Source organism: Macaca nemestrina, chromosome 6 (assembly GCF_043159975.1).
Source record: "Macaca nemestrina isolate mMacNem1 chromosome 6, mMacNem.hap1, whole genome shotgun sequence".
NCBI classification, from domain to species: Eukaryota; Metazoa; Chordata; class Mammalia; order Primates; family Cercopithecidae; genus Macaca; species Macaca nemestrina.
Genome location: NC_092130.1, coordinates 144,196,727 through 144,215,124, shown reverse-complemented (window position 1 = coordinate 144,215,124; position 18,398 = coordinate 144,196,727). Strand labels below are relative to the sequence as shown.

At 34.8% G+C, this 18,398-nt stretch overlaps 1 protein-coding gene and 1 pseudogene across 6 annotated transcripts in view; both read left to right on the top strand.

Moving 5' to 3' along the window:
• Positions 1-18,398, top strand: part of LOC105473083 (NIPBL cohesin loading factor) — a 214,539-nt gene that overhangs the window by 50,222 nt on the left and 145,919 nt on the right. The window lies entirely within an intron of this gene.
• The window catches only part of LOC139363903 (keratin, type I cytoskeletal 18 pseudogene), a 54,377-nt pseudogene that overhangs the window by 19,590 nt on the left and 16,389 nt on the right, over positions 1-18,398 (top strand).

Genomic DNA, 18,398 nt, shown 5'->3' with positions numbered 1-18,398 from the left:
GAGGATTGTTATTTGATGATTTAGGACTTGGGATTGAGCAGAAAACACTACTGTTTGCTTGTAAGATCAGAATTAGTCTTTTGAATATGGAATATACTACCTTCTTAAATTTAGTTTTATATGTGTAAGTGAGGCAGTTTCCCCTGTGCAGTTTTTCCTTGCACTTCTCCTTCTTGAACCAGTCTTAATGAGGAATGTGTGTGACATGTACCAAAAACTTTAAAACTTTAAGATAGAGAAAATATTCTGAAGATGCCTATTCATAAATTATTTATTGGTTTAATTTATTTTCAATGAAAATTTCAGTGAGATGTTAGGTAGGTGCAATATTTCTGAAATTTATCCAAAAAATAAAGTCAAAGAAAATTCTGAAAACTAAGTTAATGGGGAAGGAAAAACAGACATGGCTTACTACATATTAAAATGTCATTTCAAGCAGTAGTATCCAAAACATCAATACATCATGATAAATCAGTGGATGAGAGCAACCCGAAAATAAAACCCTACCATTTCTGGGAATGAAATATATAATCATTGTCTAATATAGCTAATATGTAATATGTAATATGTAGTATATAACGTGTAATGAATATACATAAGATGCATAAAGGAATTCTTCATTTTTAGACCTCCCACAACAATTTTAAATAGTGACAGTGACACGAATAATATTACAATTATTTTGGGACTCTGTTTTAACATTAATTTTAACAAGAATGTATTTTGTGGTAAGTATAATCTTGGTTGCTGGGATTACATAATTTATCATCTTGTTAAAATCATTTTGTTGCCTTTATTAGTCTTTTCATTAAGAATGATATGTCCTTTTTTCTATCAAACTACTAATGCCTTTTAGAAGTTATTTCTGCTAACAGGACAGATTTTGTTTTACTTATTGCTTAAGGTCGTTAATGAAACAATCTTTGCAAAACGAAGTGAAGTGACAATTTAATCAAATGTGTAGACTGTTCTAACTACACGATCAAGTAAAACAATTTACTTGACTTTGTTGCAATCTAAGCTTTCATTTTGTCAAAGTCTAGTTATCTTATTAAATCTTCAGCAGAAGATATAATTAATACTTAGTGATTTCTAAATCTGAATATTGGAGAAAAGGGCACCAAATTGAAGAATGCTAGATTTTTAATGTTTTCTAGAACTTTAATCTATATGTTCCTCAAGGGGAATTGTTGTTGTTAAGCACTGTCTTGATGTGGGAAAACAGATCCACAAGAAATACGAGTTTCTTCCTCCCAGCCCCTAAAGATACACTACAGTGTAACCTTAGACTTGACTGAATTTTTCAGTGTAGTGCTGTCTTTGCACAGGTGTATTTCTTTGCGCAGGTGGTGACTAGTAGAATGTGGATTCCACTTCTGAGCCCATCATACTTGTTTGGTTTTTCCAGGTGAATATATAGCCAAGTTTTAAAGGCAATGCTCTGAGATTCTTACTCCACATCTTGTTAAATGGTGATTGTGAACCAGTAGATCTGGAGTAGGGTCTGAGAGTCTGCATTTCTAACAAACCCAAAGGTGATGTTATGCTCAGCAAGGTTCTAGACTGCTAAATTTCCTGTATAGACTTAGTTGTTGTGATGTCTTTATTCAAAAAGAACTGCTTTGTTCTTGGTCTTGTAATTGTATAAGATATTTTGTTAGGTGAGTCCCATATATTTTTTCTTACTTAATCTTCACAACACCCCTGCAAGACTGTAATACATGTTCATTATGGAAAATTCAGATAAGCAGAAAGAAGAAAAATAAAAGTTATGTAGACACTAGAAATAAGATAATATTTAATTATAAGTTTAAGACTCCAAGTGAAGATTAAAGCTCTAAAAGGAACTAAAGTTATAGCTTCAGGAGTATTATATGCATTTTCCCACCTTAAGTAAAGAAAGCAAAACATTGTGGGAGTAATATGACTGAAACTAAAATGTATTTACTTAGAAGAACCAGAAGAAAATATCAGAGCATACAGTAGTTGCGTTAGGGTTTCAGGATTATAACAGGCACTTTCTCCTTTTATCTACAGTCCCAAATATTTATAATGTGCATATGTTACCTTTACACTACAAATTTAAAAACCTTAGTCTTCTCAGAAATGCCACTGAGGAAAAGGTCTGAAAGGTAATAATAACTAGATAAATACTTTACAATTTAAATGAAAATCATCAAGATGGGCAAAGAATAATTCATACAAGTGAAAAATGGTAAATGAACAACTGGAAAGAATAAATCAAATACAGCTTTAGTAAAATAGTAAATGGCTTTACACAGTAGTTAAAAAAAAAATGTAGCCAAGTAGGTATCTGTCTTTCCCAAAAAGAAGTATTTTAGAGCTAACAACCAATGCTGACAAGGCACAGCAAAACCAATATATTTGTTCATTTCTGGTAGTAGTATGCATCCTTTTGAAAGGTAATGCGGTTAACACAAAGATTCATAAATATTTAATGGCAATCGAATACAAAAATATACACACTCCATCTGTCACTATGTAACATGCTTACATGCTGAAAGACAATCTTTTGGGAAAAAAACTTTTTTGAGGATAAAGAGATGAGATTACAGAGTGCTTTAGTGTTTGCTTAAACATTCTTTAAGTCTTTTTTAACTTAAAAAAAGCAAATAATCAAAGTTGACTTTACATATGATAGCCCTCTGACTTCAAGTAAGTGAACCACATTTTGCATATTATGGATGTTCATGCTTTTTTGTTTGTTTTTAGCCCTCTTTGGACCAATTCTATAGAATTTTCCTAAATTAGAAACAAGTCTTGAGATTTGGTTTTAACTTTCCTAGTACTAAAGTCAACCACTTATTCAAAATTTATTGAATTCACCTGTATGTGATACAATATCTTGTTATCATACAGGGAATATAGAATTGGGACCACAAGGAAATTATGATTTTAAGAAATAGAAGGACTTAAAGATATTATTTCAGAAATGACTGGAGAACTTTAGGCATTAAAAGAAATCTGTAAGTTGTGGTTTCAGTTTCTTCTCTTCAGTGTCCAAAATTGTATCCAAAATAGCACAGCCACTGCCAGTCATGTGCATTAGATCTTGGAAAGCAAAAAGAGAAATGGTCTGTATCAGTAAGCCACGGTAGTAAAAAGTTTCAGCAGAGACTTTCAGAAGTAATTGGTCAGGTGCAGGTTCTATAGAAACTTGAAGTCTTACCTAAGGAACAAGGTAAAGGAACATATAACATATACCATGTTACATGAACGTAACATTTAATATTGTAAATACTTCACAGAGCTATTATTTTATGTATATCTTCGTCTGAAATGATGTGTCTCCACTTGAACCTTGTTGACTGTCTTTCCAGACTTCTTAAAACTGAAACCAAACAGCATACCCTTATTATCTAGTTTAGTATTTCCCAGCCACATGTTGGGTGAGAGCTGTTGGCATTTTGGACAAGACACTTCTTGTGCTGGACTGCCCTGTGATTTTGTGTGCCACTCATTACTGCCAGTTGCAACCCTCAAGAATGAGTACTAGAAATGCCCTCACATGGGATTGGTGAGCAAGTACCTTCTGTTGAGAATTGGTCTAGTCGTTTGAAGAATGCTAGTTAGCTCTTTCTAAAATAGGTTAATTTCATGTCATAGTGGTTAGGTAAAAGCTTCACATTGGACATGAATAAAAAGGATTAGAGTTTAGTATATTCGGGAAACTAATATAAGATCTTTGAATCTTATTTTGTTCCAAGATTGATGAAATTCAGGAGAGGACTTGCTACGGTGTTTTTGGAGGGTAATTTGGCACTACTGTTTGAATCAAAATTTTAAATTACACATTTCTCATTAACCCCACTTCTAGGAATCAAGCCTATAGAAATCTTGGAGGGCATGAAAATTTATTTGCCAGGATGTTCATTTGCAGTATTATTGGTAATCGCAAAAATAATAAAAGCTAGGAAAAAAAAAGAACGAAATAACCAACAACAATAAAACCCCACCTACCTAAAAGAATATTATAAATAGAGAAAAGGTCAAATGGGCATATAGTACGTGTTATACGTCTATTATTTAAAAGGAACTGGGACTCTATGTCCTGAATAAATTTTTAACAAACAATGTATTATTAAAGGAAAAAAAAGAACAGTATGGGCCATGCACGGTGGCTCACGCCTGTGATCCCAGCATTTTGGGAGGCCGAGGTGGGCAGATCACAAGGTCAATAGATCGAGACCATCCTGGCCAACGTGGTGAAACCCCGTCTGTACTAAAAATACAAAAATTAACTGGGCGTAGTGGTATACGCCTGTAGTCCCAGCTACTCAGGAGGCTGAGACAGGAGAATCACTTGAACCTGGGAGGCGGAGGTTGCAGTGAGCAGAGATCGCGCCACTGCATTCCAGAGTGAGTCTCTGTCTGAAAAAAAAAAAAAAAAAGAACAGTATGATTAGTATCATATTCAGTTTTGAAATAACATGTGTGTGTATAGATAAGTAAGGTCTGGAAGGTGACTTCTTATATTGTTTAAAAAAATAAATGAAAAAGTATAACCAAGGCTTTCAAAGGTTGAAAAAGGGAATAATACTTCCTTTGTTTTTCTAGAACATGATTGGTCCTCCCATCATTTTCCTTCATTTCTTCCTTTAGACTGCACAATTGCACTTGTAGTAAACCCTACTTCTTGAATCCCTACCCAAAGATATTTTGAAAAGGATCTAGTAAATAATGGGGCAATAAGCAGCACTATCATCATGGGCACCTTAGGCTCAGAATTTGTCATGTTTTAACTGTTTCTCTGTCTTTGCTCCCATGTCATCTTCAGTTGTTGGGTCCAACTTGCACATCTTTTCCATATACCTTTATTGTTCTTCCTGTATTTATCCTAGTTCACTTCATACCTAGATTATTACAGTAGCCTGTGAAGCTGGTCTCTTTTCAGCTTAAGTATTTCCAGCTGTGGAGAGTATACCTCAATGAAAATATTGCTTTAGCAATTTGTACCTCTTTACTCTATAAATTATGTTTTATCTTACCTTTTTTTTAGTGGTGGAGTAAGAAGGTAAAGAGAGATATAGGAGCTGATACTATTGTGTTTCAGTACTGGTGATCTATTGCTAAATGATTATGTAAGCTTGCACACTGACCCAACCCTTCTAGAAGGGAGAGTGTTAACAAAACTAGCGAGAGAGATTGTAGCCAAGAGTTAAAATGGGTATATTTATGGGAGAAGCCTGCATAGTGAATTGTGTTTTAGGGTAGGAATTCTGTAATGAGTAAGCATGTCTGCCCTTTTTCTAATATCTGTTAAGTTTGGGGTTATTTTATTCCATGTCTTTTATCTTATCTTTTAGAAATCCTCAGTTGAATTAAGAAGAGAAAAGATCATTTCAAAAAATATATCTAGACTAGCATTGTATGAATGAAGACTGCAGAAATCTGTAGAAACCTGCTAGAAATTGGTCAGTTAGTAAGGTATCCCCTTGATAGCAATTTCCCATATGGAGGATGTAGTAGGGAGGTCATAGCATCTGGAGAGGTTTTTCCTAAGTGACAGTCATCACATTCTGAGATGGCATCCCACTTATTACCTTTCTCCCCTTGAGAATCAGTTTTAATGAGTCATTATTACTAAGGGAATGTGTTTTTATTTCTCATGTGCAGGGGCAGAAAACTAATTTGGAATAGTTACCTTAGAGAAAGTGAGTTGGCAGTAGCAGTGATTATTTCCTTCACTCCCATGCCCAAATCTTTCGTACTCTTTAAGGCTGAAAACTGCCACTTCCTCTAGGAAACATTCCCTGATTTCCTTCTGGCCTTTCCTATTTAGAAATAATTTGTCCCTCTTCTGATCTTACTTGAATCATGTTTATGACCCTTGTTATTTTCTACATTGTACTATAGATTATGTGTGTGCTTATAAAAAATATATATTCTATACTAGAAACTCTTCCTAGGGCAGAGTACATGTCTAACGCCTCTTGTATTCTCACAATACTCAATATAACATCTTGCACATAATATAGAGGCTCAGCAAATATTTCCTGATCATATTATTAATTGTGAAGTTTGCTAGGCAAATTTAGTGAACCTCAAATGTCATTGCTCTTCTACCCCTTTAAAATGTCTTTTACCACAGAGAAAAATTAGCAAAAAATTATAAAGCTGATATCCAGTAACTGAAATTAGGAAAGCAATGTATTGAAGAAGGAGCTAGTATAAATCTGGAAGTGAGTAGAGCTGTAGATAAGCAGTGAATGTTACAAAACCTTGTAGGTAATGCAAAGAGTCTGACCTTTTTCTGTACTTGAAGAGAGCCATTTGAAGACTTTTAAGAGGGGAGTCATTTGATCAAATTCGTGTTTTAAATAGTCTGATACAATGAGGAAGCTAACTGTACAGACAGTAGCACTAGAAGATGGGAACCCAATTAGGTTATTGCAAGAATCTAGGAAAGAATAAATCCTAAGATCTTACAACAGATGGAGTATAGTAGGATAAAAGAGAATGGATTTAAGAAATAGATAAAATTGATAGGCTTGGTGCCTTATTTGATGTGGAGTAAGGCATATGGAAGCATCTTGACGAGGCTTTAGAGATTGGATGAAGTGCTGACACATAAGTTGGAGAAGGAATATAGGGAAGAGGGAGAATAGCAGCAACTTTAGTGGCTGAGATGAGTTTTGAACGTGGTGATATTGAATTGTCTGTAGGAGAGCCGGTTGAAGATGTCCAGCAGTCAGTTGGTTACATAAGACTCAGGTTTACGGAGAGATCAAGTCTTAGAATCATCAGCATATAGATTCAAAGTAAGAATGGCTAGAGCTTGTCCTAGAGAACATGTATGACTGATTTTTATTTTTTTATTTTTTGAGACAGATTCTCACTCTGTCGCCCAGGCTGGAGTGCAGTGGTGTGGTCTCCGCTCACTGCAAGCTCCACCTCCCAGGTTTACGCCATTCTTCTGCCTCAGCCTCCCCAGTAGCTGGGACTGCAGGCGCCCACCACCATGCCCAGCTAAATTTTTTGTATTTTTAGTAGAGACGGGGTTTCACTGTGTTAGCCAGGATGGTCTCGATCTCTTGACCTTGTGATCCGCCCGCTTCGGCCTCCCAAAGTGTTGAGATTACAGGTGTTAGCCACCACGCTGGCCTTTTTTTTTTTTTTTTTTTGAGTTGGAGTTTCGTTCTTTTTGCCCAGGCTGGAGTACACTGGCGCGATCTCGGCTCTCTGCAACCTCCGCCTCCCAGATTCAAGCAATTCTCCTGCCTCTGCCTCCCAAGTAGCTGGGATTACGGGCATGCGCCACTACCCCCAGCTAATTTTGTGTTTTTAGTAGAGACGGGGTTTCTCCATGTTAGTCAGGCTGGTCTCAAACTCCTGACCTCAGGTGATCCACCTGCTTCGGCCTTCCAAAGTACTGGGATTACAGACGTGAGCCACCGCGCCCATCGTATTGTTGATTTTTAAAACCTTTTCTTCACTGTTTTCTCTGGTGTTTCCTTTAGCCAAGTATTTGTTATGGTTTACTTTCTGTTATTGTTTTTATTATAGAAACAGTGTCTTTCAACCTGAATTTAGTCATGAGGGGAAATAAAGCAATCCAAATTGAGGAACACTGTGAAAAACAATTGGCATTAAAATGTCTTCAACAATGTCTATCTTGAAATATTAAAAATATAGGTTGTGGAATTGTTCAACGTTAAAGGAGACTAAAAGAGACATGATAACCAAATGCAACCTGATTTGATTGATTGATTCCAGATAATCTTTTTAGAGGAAATTATTGGAATAATTGGAGAAATTTGAATATGGATTGTATTCTAGATAATAGTAACAATATTAAAGTCTGATAATTTATTGTTGTATAGGAGAATGTCCTTTTACGTAGGGTAAAGTGCCATAATGCAACAACTCCAGAGGTTCAGCACACACAAAAAAAGTATGTGTAAAGTGATAAAGCAAATGTGGTTTGCATTGTAAGTACATCTTATTATGTAAATATGTATTTTTATAAAAGTGCCTAGTTTTCTTATTTCCTTCTTTTTCTCTTTCTTTTTTTTTTTTTGAGACAGACTGTCTTGCTCTGTCTCCCAGGCTGACATGCAGTGGCATGATTACAGCTTACTGCATCTTCTACTCCCTGGGCTCAAGCCATCCACCCATCTCAGCCGCATGAATAGTTGGGACTACAGATGTATGCCAGCACAGCTGACTAATTTTTCTGTAGAGAAACTCCCAATTTTTCTGGTCTTGAACTCCTGGGCTCAAGCAGTCCTTCTGCCTCAGCCTCCCAAAGTGCTGGAATTTCAGGTGTGAGCCACTGTGCCCAGCCTGGTTTTCTTAATCTATTTTTGCATATGGTAGTATATTAGAGGTTGAATACAATTGTATTTATTACATGTTTGTGCTTTTCTCTATTATGGGAAATTGTTAAGACAAAATAGCATTCACTGTATAGCAGCTGGTTTATCCTGGGGTTCTTCTCTTTGCAGGCAAACTTACTAAGTAAATGGACCAGAATAAATTATTTGTATAATCTATTATTAATAAACTCTGTATTAGAATATGATATAATCTCAGTTATTTAATACAACTAGGGTTTATTCTTGCTCACATTACCTATCCAATAGTTTGTCAGGGAATAGATCTACTCCATACAGTAGCTCAAGAAATCACACTGATGGAATTTCTGACAGCGTATATCTGTACACCTGGAACATTAGGCCTCCACGGTGACCACCACATGGAAATAAAGCGCTAGAGGGTCTTCTGTTGGCTGTTAAATATTTCAGCCATGAAATGACACCCAGGTCATTCAGTCACTCACAGCCTAGTAACCAGAACTAGTTACCTTACCCTGCTGGAAAGTGTCTGGGACATGTGGGAAGCACATGGTTGGTTGGTGAACAGTAAATGTCTCTGTCACATATTGTAATTCATCTCAAGAAATAATGTGTAGTCTTTACCTATGGCAAAGTTTTTGTGTGCCAGATGCCTGACTGAGAAACAAGATATTTTCGTTTAAAAATAAACAAATAATCCTCAACTTTTTTTCTAACATACCAAATTGATCCATATGCATGATGAAAAACCTCTGATATTGAACACAGAGATTCTTATTAATTGTGGTGTTCACAGGATTAGAATTTAAGTACACAAAAAGTAAAGAAATATGTGTAGTCTTTAAACGTATGGATAATGGCCATTGTTGCCATAATTCTGCTTATTAAGTTGTACTTAAAAGGTGTTACAGGCCAAGTATCCCTAATCCAAAAATCTGAAATCCAAAATGATCCAAAATACAAAACTTTTTGAGTGCCTACACGGTGCCACAAGTAGAAAATTCCACACCCGACCTCATGACAGGTTGCAGTCAAAACTTTGTTTAACGCACAAAAGTATTATAAGTGTTGTATAAAATTAACTCTGGGATTTGTGTATGGGGCGTATATGAAACATACATGAATTTTGTGTTTAGACTTGGTTCCCATCTACAAGATACCTCATTATGTATATGTAGATGTCCCAAAATTTGAAAATCCGAAATTTGAAACACTTCTGGTTCCAAGCATTGACACTCAACCTGAATCACTTTTAGTGACAAACAGTGGCTTTCCTCTTATATATTGACTATTTCTCACATAATCCATTTTTATTTATTACTTTCAAAACTATATAATAAATGCAAACTGATTTTGAGAGAAGTTTAGTGATTTGCCCAGAGTTACAGAGGCTATCACTTGGAGAGCTTGTAGAGTTTTGAGATTTTGCTTTGCCATTTAAATTTAATGATAACTACATTTAAATACTATTTTAACCTAAAACTTTTGTTTAGATTTTTAAAAAGTTTTTTCTCAGATTTTAATTTTTTTCTTAAAATTTATATTATTTACATTAAAAAATAGCATTACATACTGTTTTTCAGAATGAAGTCTGTTAGCCCTGTATATAATCATTCTTTTATTCTTGGGCACTTAATTAGTTAGACATTACTCAAAGGTATAAATTCTAACGTATTTCTAAACAAATGTCCAAAATGTCTTATATTATAGTTTATCTTAAACACATTTGAAATGTCTACATATAATAGATTGATGAAATCTATATAAACTTTAGTAACGTTTATGTCTCTAAGATATGGCACTACAATTAATTTCTAATATTAAAAATTTTAATAGAATCACAAACAACAGAAAACATTTTAAATTGTATTTAATTTTAGGATGTTTATTTTAAATCTAGTTATAAACAAAGTCAGTTAACCAGATTCTTCAGTTGACTTGATCCCTGTACCAACCCTTCCTGCACACTTCTTTTTATTGAATTAGGTAAATTGTAAACCAAAATCTCTTACTAGATGAAGTTCTCAGGTCAGTACAGGTTCAACAGTCTGTTATGACCCTGTAATTCCTGATTGGAGTTTTGTTCTCAAAATCGTACTCTTATGAACAAACACCAAAGCTATATCATAACTATAGAATGAAGGGGAGAGAGTTACATTTTAATATTTAAAATGTTTAAAGCTTTACATGTTTGAAGCAGGTTTATTAGCTTAGTAGTTTTAACTTTTGTTCAATTATAGTCAAAAGATAGCTTTCATGTTTAAGTAATCTCTGACCTTTGTTTTGACATATAAAGATGTTATAAATTTTATCATAGTGATACATTGTAACACATGCCCAAGTATCTCCAAAACTGAGTTCATCTTTTGTGGAAGTGATGCTACAAGTGACTTCATCTTTTGTGGAAGTGATCCTAAACATACCAGGAAGTCTTAGGCATTTGTATCAAACTGCCTAATAACCCAGCTGTTAGCTTATAAGTCAGTGAAATTATATTTTATCATTTATTATCATTGATAGAACACAAACTAAAAGGAAATAATCTGAAGTCCATTTCTTTAATTCATCATTATCTCCAGTGGAAAAATACATGAGGAACAGCATCACTCAGTTGGAAATGAACCATGTTTGTCATTTCATTTGTGGTAGTTGTCCTTTCTTTCTCCAAAAAGCTATTTCTTGAAGAAAGGGAAAGTTAGTGAAATTTGTTTTCTCATTATATTTTACCCAAATTTGAGGTTTCCTAATAAAAGTAAGTAATTGCCTTTTGGCAAGTTTCTTCTTTATTACAAGTTCATGTAGGTGTTTGAGTTTGTTTTTCTTATTCATAAGTTAGGCAGAAGATAACCCCAATTTTCACAGTTATTTACTAACTCATTGCTTTAGTTTGAAAGAAACCGACAATTTTTTTTCTGAAACTTTTTTTTTTTTTTTTTTTGAGACGGAGTCTGGCTCTGTTGCCCAGGCTGGAGTGCAGTGGCGCGATCTCAGCTCACTGCAAGCTCCGCCTCCCGGGTTCACGCCATTCTCCTGCCTCAGCCTCCCAAGTAGCTGGGACTACAGGCGTTCGCCACCTCGCCCAGCTAGTTTTTTGTATTTTTTTAGTAGAGACGGGGTTTCACCGTGTTAGCCAGGATGGTCTCGATCTCCTGACCTCATGATCCGCCCGTCTCGGCCTCCCAAAGTGCTGGGATTACAGGCTTGAGCCACCGCGCCCAGCGAAACTTTTTAACAATACAATTAATTAAGCACCTGACTAAAATAAAGTATCCCTTTGGGTTTTTGAATTGGACATGCCAGGTTAATATCAGTTGTTTCACTAAAACCACAGAAGTGCCCTCAATTTTTACACCATTTTGTTTTTTAAGTGAATTTTACCAATCATTTACATTTTAATACAGGATAACCAGGTTTTTATGCTGCTAAGGACAATTTTGTAAAAATTATTCCCCCAAAAAATTATTTTAATAAAAGAGAGGACATTTTAATACCAAAAGGTAAAGTAGGAAAGGTGTATCTTCAGAATGAAAGACTGCCCTTCCATGTATTTCAGTTGACATTATTATGCTGATATAGTATGTCTCCTATTATCTTTATTTCTCTCCTACCTCTCTTTGTTTTAAGAGATAAGGTCTCATGAAACTGCCCAGGCTGGCCTTGAACTCCTGGACTTGAGTGATCCTTCCACCTCATCCTCCCTAGTGACTGGGACTGCAGGCATGTACCACTGCACCCAGTATTACTTTTTTTCTCCTTACCATGTGCTTCTGTGAACTTTATTTTAATCCTTACTTAAAAAGCATGATTTTGAACACATCCTGTGATGGTTACAGTGCTTATTGCAATAGAAAAGGAGCTTTCAATTTTGTAGGCAAAGTTTTTGTGTGCCAGATGCCTGACTGAGAAACAAGATATTTTCATTTAAAAATAAGCAAATAATCCTCAACTTTTTTTCTAACATAGCAAATTGATCCATATGCATGATGAAAAACCTCTGATATTGAACATAGAGATTCTTATTAATTGCGGTGTTCACAGGATTAGAATTTAAGTACACAAATAGGTATCTGCAGCTATCAATACCAGATGACTCAGTAAGCTAAATACAGACTTTAATAGAACTATCTTGGATGCCTTTTAAAATATCTTTTAAACTTGTTGTCAGGTATTCTTTTTTATCCTGTGATTTCTAAAATGGGTTGTAACATTTGAGACTCACTGAAGTTTCTTTTGTATGTTTAGTGGTAATACTATTTTACCATTTTCAGGATAGAAATACTCATTTTTTAAGCTATTACTGTAGGCAGCTTTTTTGTAAGGCGATATGAATATCAAAAAAATATAACTACATGTTATACTTCTGATTTCATGGGATTAAAAAAAAGCCTTCTCAAGTGACACAAATGTATGTGTTTTCAGAGACTAAGAAAGCATAAATTGATGATGACAGAACTTGCAGTGCATTTAGATTTGTGTCACTTGAGAAGCACTTGTTACAAGCATCCTATCAATTTGTGTATTTCATCAAATAGCCATTTTAAAGAAAAACGTAAGTAATGGTACACTGATGATACTCAGATATGGTGAAATCATACAGGTAGACCTTTAATGAGTAATGAGCATATTGCTTTAGGACAAATGTGACTCTCAACTTTTGATATTTGACTGTAAGTTTAAAGTTGATGCTTTAATTTTTTAATAGGTCGAACTTGGGAATCTAATGACTGTTACTATTTTTGATAAGAAAGCACTAATATAGAACAAGAAACAATGTTCTGAAATGAATATTATCAGGCTTCCACTTTTTGTTCATACCTATTTCAAAGAATGTACGTGGCGTATTATGTTCTTTGCTACTAGTTGCTATTAAAATGGAATCGTTTTATAAATATCTTTCAGCAAAGAAAAATGTTGTCTGCTGCTGTGATTACCCACCACTAACTACTGTGTTCCTCCTCTCAATAGCTGGACCACCTTGTATACTTTACGTGGCATCTTTAACTGGTGTCTGGCACCTTACATATCTTCTTTGTTCCTTAATTTTTTTTTTTTTTTCCAAAGACTGCCTGGACTTACTCTCTCATTTTCTCCTCTCTATTGCTACTATAGTTGTCACTTTCTTCTACATTCTTATTCTCTGCTTTGGCTGCTGTAATTATCTTTTGCTTTTGCTATTTTGATCTTGTCATTCAGGACCATACTATAAATTACATTTTACCATGGGTTAGGTTTACCTATCTTTAAAATTTTTTCAGATTACCTTATTCTCTCCTCAATATCAAATAATATACCCCAGTTTTCTTAGCTAATTTTTAAGTGTCTTCCCCATTCCTCCACATTCACCAAGAAAAATTCATCCTACACCACATTTTTACCCCGGACCTAAAGTGCATTATATGTTCTTGAAAAGGAAAATTTCATCTCCTGAAAAAATAAAAACCATTACTGATATTTCCGTGAGTAGATATTGATTGTGGTTTGATGACTATTTTGAAATAGAGTGGATATAAAAATCTAGGATGAAATCTTAAAACTAGTAAAATTATCATTAGAACTAGTATATATAGAACTATTAGTCTGGTGACATAGTCTGTTATACTACTCACACTAAGGCAAAATAAAAAGTACTGTCTTCACTTGGAACTGTTGTCTTATAATTCTATGCCTGCCTTCACCATAAAAATATTAATTATTGTTCTTGGCATACTTTTTCTTTAATTTATGTTCTTGCCAGGACAAAATCACAAGTGATGATTTAGGACTTGGAAATTTGTTGAGATAAGTTCATATTGTCACCACTTTCCCAGTTTTGAAGCTTACAAAAAAAGTAGGCAGGATTTTAGTTTGCCTTCAGTTAGAGAAAGGAGAATTCATTTGCCACGGGAGTAAAATCCTATATTTTATAAAGCTATTTTAATGAAAATGCCAGCTTTCCAAAATGAATGGGACCAGCACAGAATTAATTGATGCTTAAAAACATTAACTATATTGAGTTTTGATAAATGATAATTCAAAAATAAAATGGGGGGGCAAGAAATTATTAACTTTTTATTGTTGAAATACATTTTCCTCAATGTGTTTTTTTTTTGTTTTTGGGTTTTTTTTTTTTTTTTTTTTGAAACGAAGTCTTGCTCTGTCACCCAGGCTGGAGTGCAGTGGCGTGATCTCAGCTCACTGCAACCTCTGCCTCCCGGATTCAGGTGGTTTTCCTGTCCCAGCCTCCTGAGTAGCTGGGATTATAGGCTCCCACCACCACGCCTGGTTAATTTTTGTTATTTTAGTAGGGGCAGGGTTAAACCATGTTGGCCAGGCTGGTCTTGAACTCCTGACCTCAGGCGATCTGTCCGCCTCGGCCTCTGAAAGTGCTGGGATTACAGGCATGAGCCACAGCACCTGGCCCCCTCAATGTTTTTCTTAAAAATACGTTACCAGTTTCTATCACTGCCCATTTTCCACCCCCTTATTTTTTGTATAATGACCTTGAATTTTGACCCGTTTCTTAAAAATTGGATTTTTATCATAATTTTTATACTCTTTCCCTAAACCTGTTGGTTCGATTTTTCAATAAGAAAAATCGTGCTATTCATTTAGGTGAAATCTCATCTGAGGTTACCCACTTGAGTAGTATATTCATAGAAAAAGTATTTTGAGTCCTTAAGAGCCATGTAAAAAAACAAAACGGGGGGGGTCAATTTTCTTTCGGCCATTGTCAAGTATTATACTTTTAACTTAATATGAAATGTAGGAAGTGTCAAGTGTACTGGACACTTACTTCTCTGAAATTCACTCTGGCTGTCTATTGGTGATATTTGATATTACTGCACAAAGCACAGGTTTTGTTATAGAAAGTCCTGGATTTGACTTTCTTACTCATTTTATGAAGTTGTGCAGTGATGAACTCTGACGTTCATGTACTTATTATGACTTATAAAACATTTAAATTGTTAGGGTTGTTATGCCTAGACCTGGCGATTTTATGTACCATTGCAATTTTGTTGAGAAGATAAATGCTGAAAAGCAAACCCTTGGGAAATTAGTTTACCTTTCCTTACCTTTGATAAAGGGAATGTTAAAGGGTGACTGATTTGAACTACATACTTCTTTTCTACCACCTTTAAGTACTTTTAGGTCCTTTCCAGTAATATCTCTGTAAACAAAGTTAAAGAAAAATACATTTTAAAGAAAAGAGTTGTTGTAACTAAACCAATTAAAGCTGGCTTCTTGGCCAGGGCTGGTGCCTCACACCTGTAATCCCAGAACTTTGAGAGGTGGAGACGGGCAGATCACAAGGTCAAGAGATCGAGACCATCCTGGCCAACATGGTGAAACCCTGTCTCTACTAAAAATGCAAAAATTAGCTGGACGTGGTGGCACACGCCTGTAGTCGCAGCTACTCAGAAGACTCAGGCAGGAGAATCACTTGAACCCAGGAGGCAAAGGTTACAGTGAGCCGAGATTGCACCACTGCACTCCAGCCTGGATGACAGAGTGAGACTCTATCTCAAAACAAAAAACACAAACAAACAACAACAACAAAAATAATATATATGGCTGGCTTCTCAAGTTCAATAATGTTATTCTCTGAGATATATATTTATTTTTTCTTTTCATGAATAAGTTGAGTACATTATCTTGATAGCTCTTGATCTGATAACTGGAGTAATCTTTGAATGTTAGTTAGTTAGCTATTATTAAAAATACTTATTAAGGTCCTTTATGGAAATTGACCAATTTCTTGCTTTTATATTCATTCTTTTTTCTGTGGCCTGAAACGTTATGTGGTCTTTGGTTATTTACTTTAGAATTTAGTTATTCCTATAAATACTCTTACTTTAAAAATTTTACATCCAGAATAAGCTTTTTCTGCAGGCAAAGAAGTAGTCTTGATTAACCTGTTTTGGCTTTCTGTGTAATGTCTGTATTAGATACCAACTGATTGATATAAATGAGACTCTTAAGGGGATAATAGTAAGTGTTAAGGCCCAATTAACACCCTGAGGCTGTGAAAATGTTCACTGCTATTTGTAGGAAGTTCATATATAATATGATATAAAAATTGCAAATTGAGTCCTGGCAATTTCTAGTCTTATAAATGAATAGAGCAAGATGCAGTTTTGAGTGAATCAATTCTTTCTTTAAAGTGGTTAAGGATTATATTTGCAAGTTCCAAGTTATCTGTATTCTACTAATTGTCCTATAGATGACATTGTTATAATTTGTTCACTCACATTTTTGCTTTCCCCTAAGATCTGTTATTATTATCTTATTTGTTAACATGATTGCTTAAATGATTAATCAGACTAGATCAGATAACATAGAACTCAATGAATATAGCTCTTAACTTTGGATAATAGCTGTTTTCCTCTTGAACTAATACCCAGATTTTTAATCTTTAAATATTACAACTACAGTAAGCATGGAATATTATTGAAATAAATTTAAATATAACTAATAAATTATTAATTATGGATGATTAAGAAAATGTTTAGTGTGTTATTGAATGTTTCTTGAGAAAATTTTTTATCAGTTCAAATAATTTTGTAGCTTGTCAGCATTACGGAATTTTTTTTTTTTATTGTGTCAGTAAGTGTAGTGGTTGAGAACATAGGCTTTTAGAGTAAGATCTGAATTCGTATTCTGATTCTGGTCTTTATTAGCTGTGTGAACTTAGGCAAATTACTGTAACTTCTTTGAAAAGGTTTCCATTTCTATAATAGTTTGCCAGCTGGTTTGGTCAGGAACACTTTATTATCTTGTGTGTAGGTGTATCCACAATGTCTGGCACCTAGTAGGTGCTCACTAAATTTTTAATGAAATGAATGATAACTGCTTTGCATGATTGCCTTGAAAATTAAATGATGATATGAATGTAAAGCAGCTAGTAATGTACATAGCTGACACTAACTGCTCTTACTATCAACAGTGACAGAAAATCTCCAGTCTAGCTAATACAAGAAATAGATTTTTCCTCAGACTCTCATCTCACATTCCCTTTTAAGATTTCCTTGTTCTATCCCCACCTTAGATGTTTCCATTTTGCTTTTATTTTCTATAATAATTCCTGGGGGCCTCTATTAAAGTCCTTTTTCTTTGACTACTTACGTCCATTATACCAGTATCTTTGTCAGTAAAATTTTATATATCTTTTATCCTACTGTCATCGGGTTAAGAAACAATAATTGTATTTTTAAAGGAAAATATTTTACGATGCTACTAAGCAGTTACTTTGTCCACTTATGCAGTTATTTCATAAGTATGAAGTGGGGAGGTCAATGTCTGTGACAAGAATCTGCTGAAGATTAATGTTTACTTAAAGTAATCTAGCAGAATGCCTGGCATATAGAAGGTACTCAAATGAGTGATGCTACCTATTAATAGTATTGATAGTAATACTTTAAAACACACTTTTTTCTAGTATATCATATCTCCAAACTTAATATCTATTGTCTTTTACACTTAATTTACATACATTAATTCATTAATTTTTTTGTTTTTTGTTTTTTGTGTTTTTTTTGAGATGGAGTTTCATTCTTGTTGCCCAGGCTGGAGTGCAGTGGCGCGATCTTGACTCACTGCAACCTCTGCCTCCCGGGTTCAAGCGATTCTCCTGCCTCAGCCTCCTGAGTAGCTGGGATTACAGGCATGCACCACCACACTGGCTAATTTTGTATTTTTAGCAGAGACAGGGTTTCACCATGTTGGTCAAGTTGGTTTCGAACTCCTGACCTCAGGTGATCCACCTACCTCAGCCTCCCAAAATTCTGGGATTAAAGGTGTGAGCCACCGCACCCGGCCAATTCATTAATCTTTAAAATAACTCTGTGAGGGAGGCACTATTATCCTCACTTTATATGAGAAACCTTCAGAGAGACTAAGTAAATAACTTAAAGTCATTCAACTAGTGCGTGGCAGAATTATAATTAAAAACCTGTTTTTGCCGCTATTGCATATTGTTAGAAGGCTGTTTCTTCTTGAGGCTGAGCTAAGAGAACATATATCCATCCTGTATAACTTATGGTCCATTGTCTGTTCATTTGCCTATATTCTACTCACATTTCCTGGTTTCCATTCTTATTTATT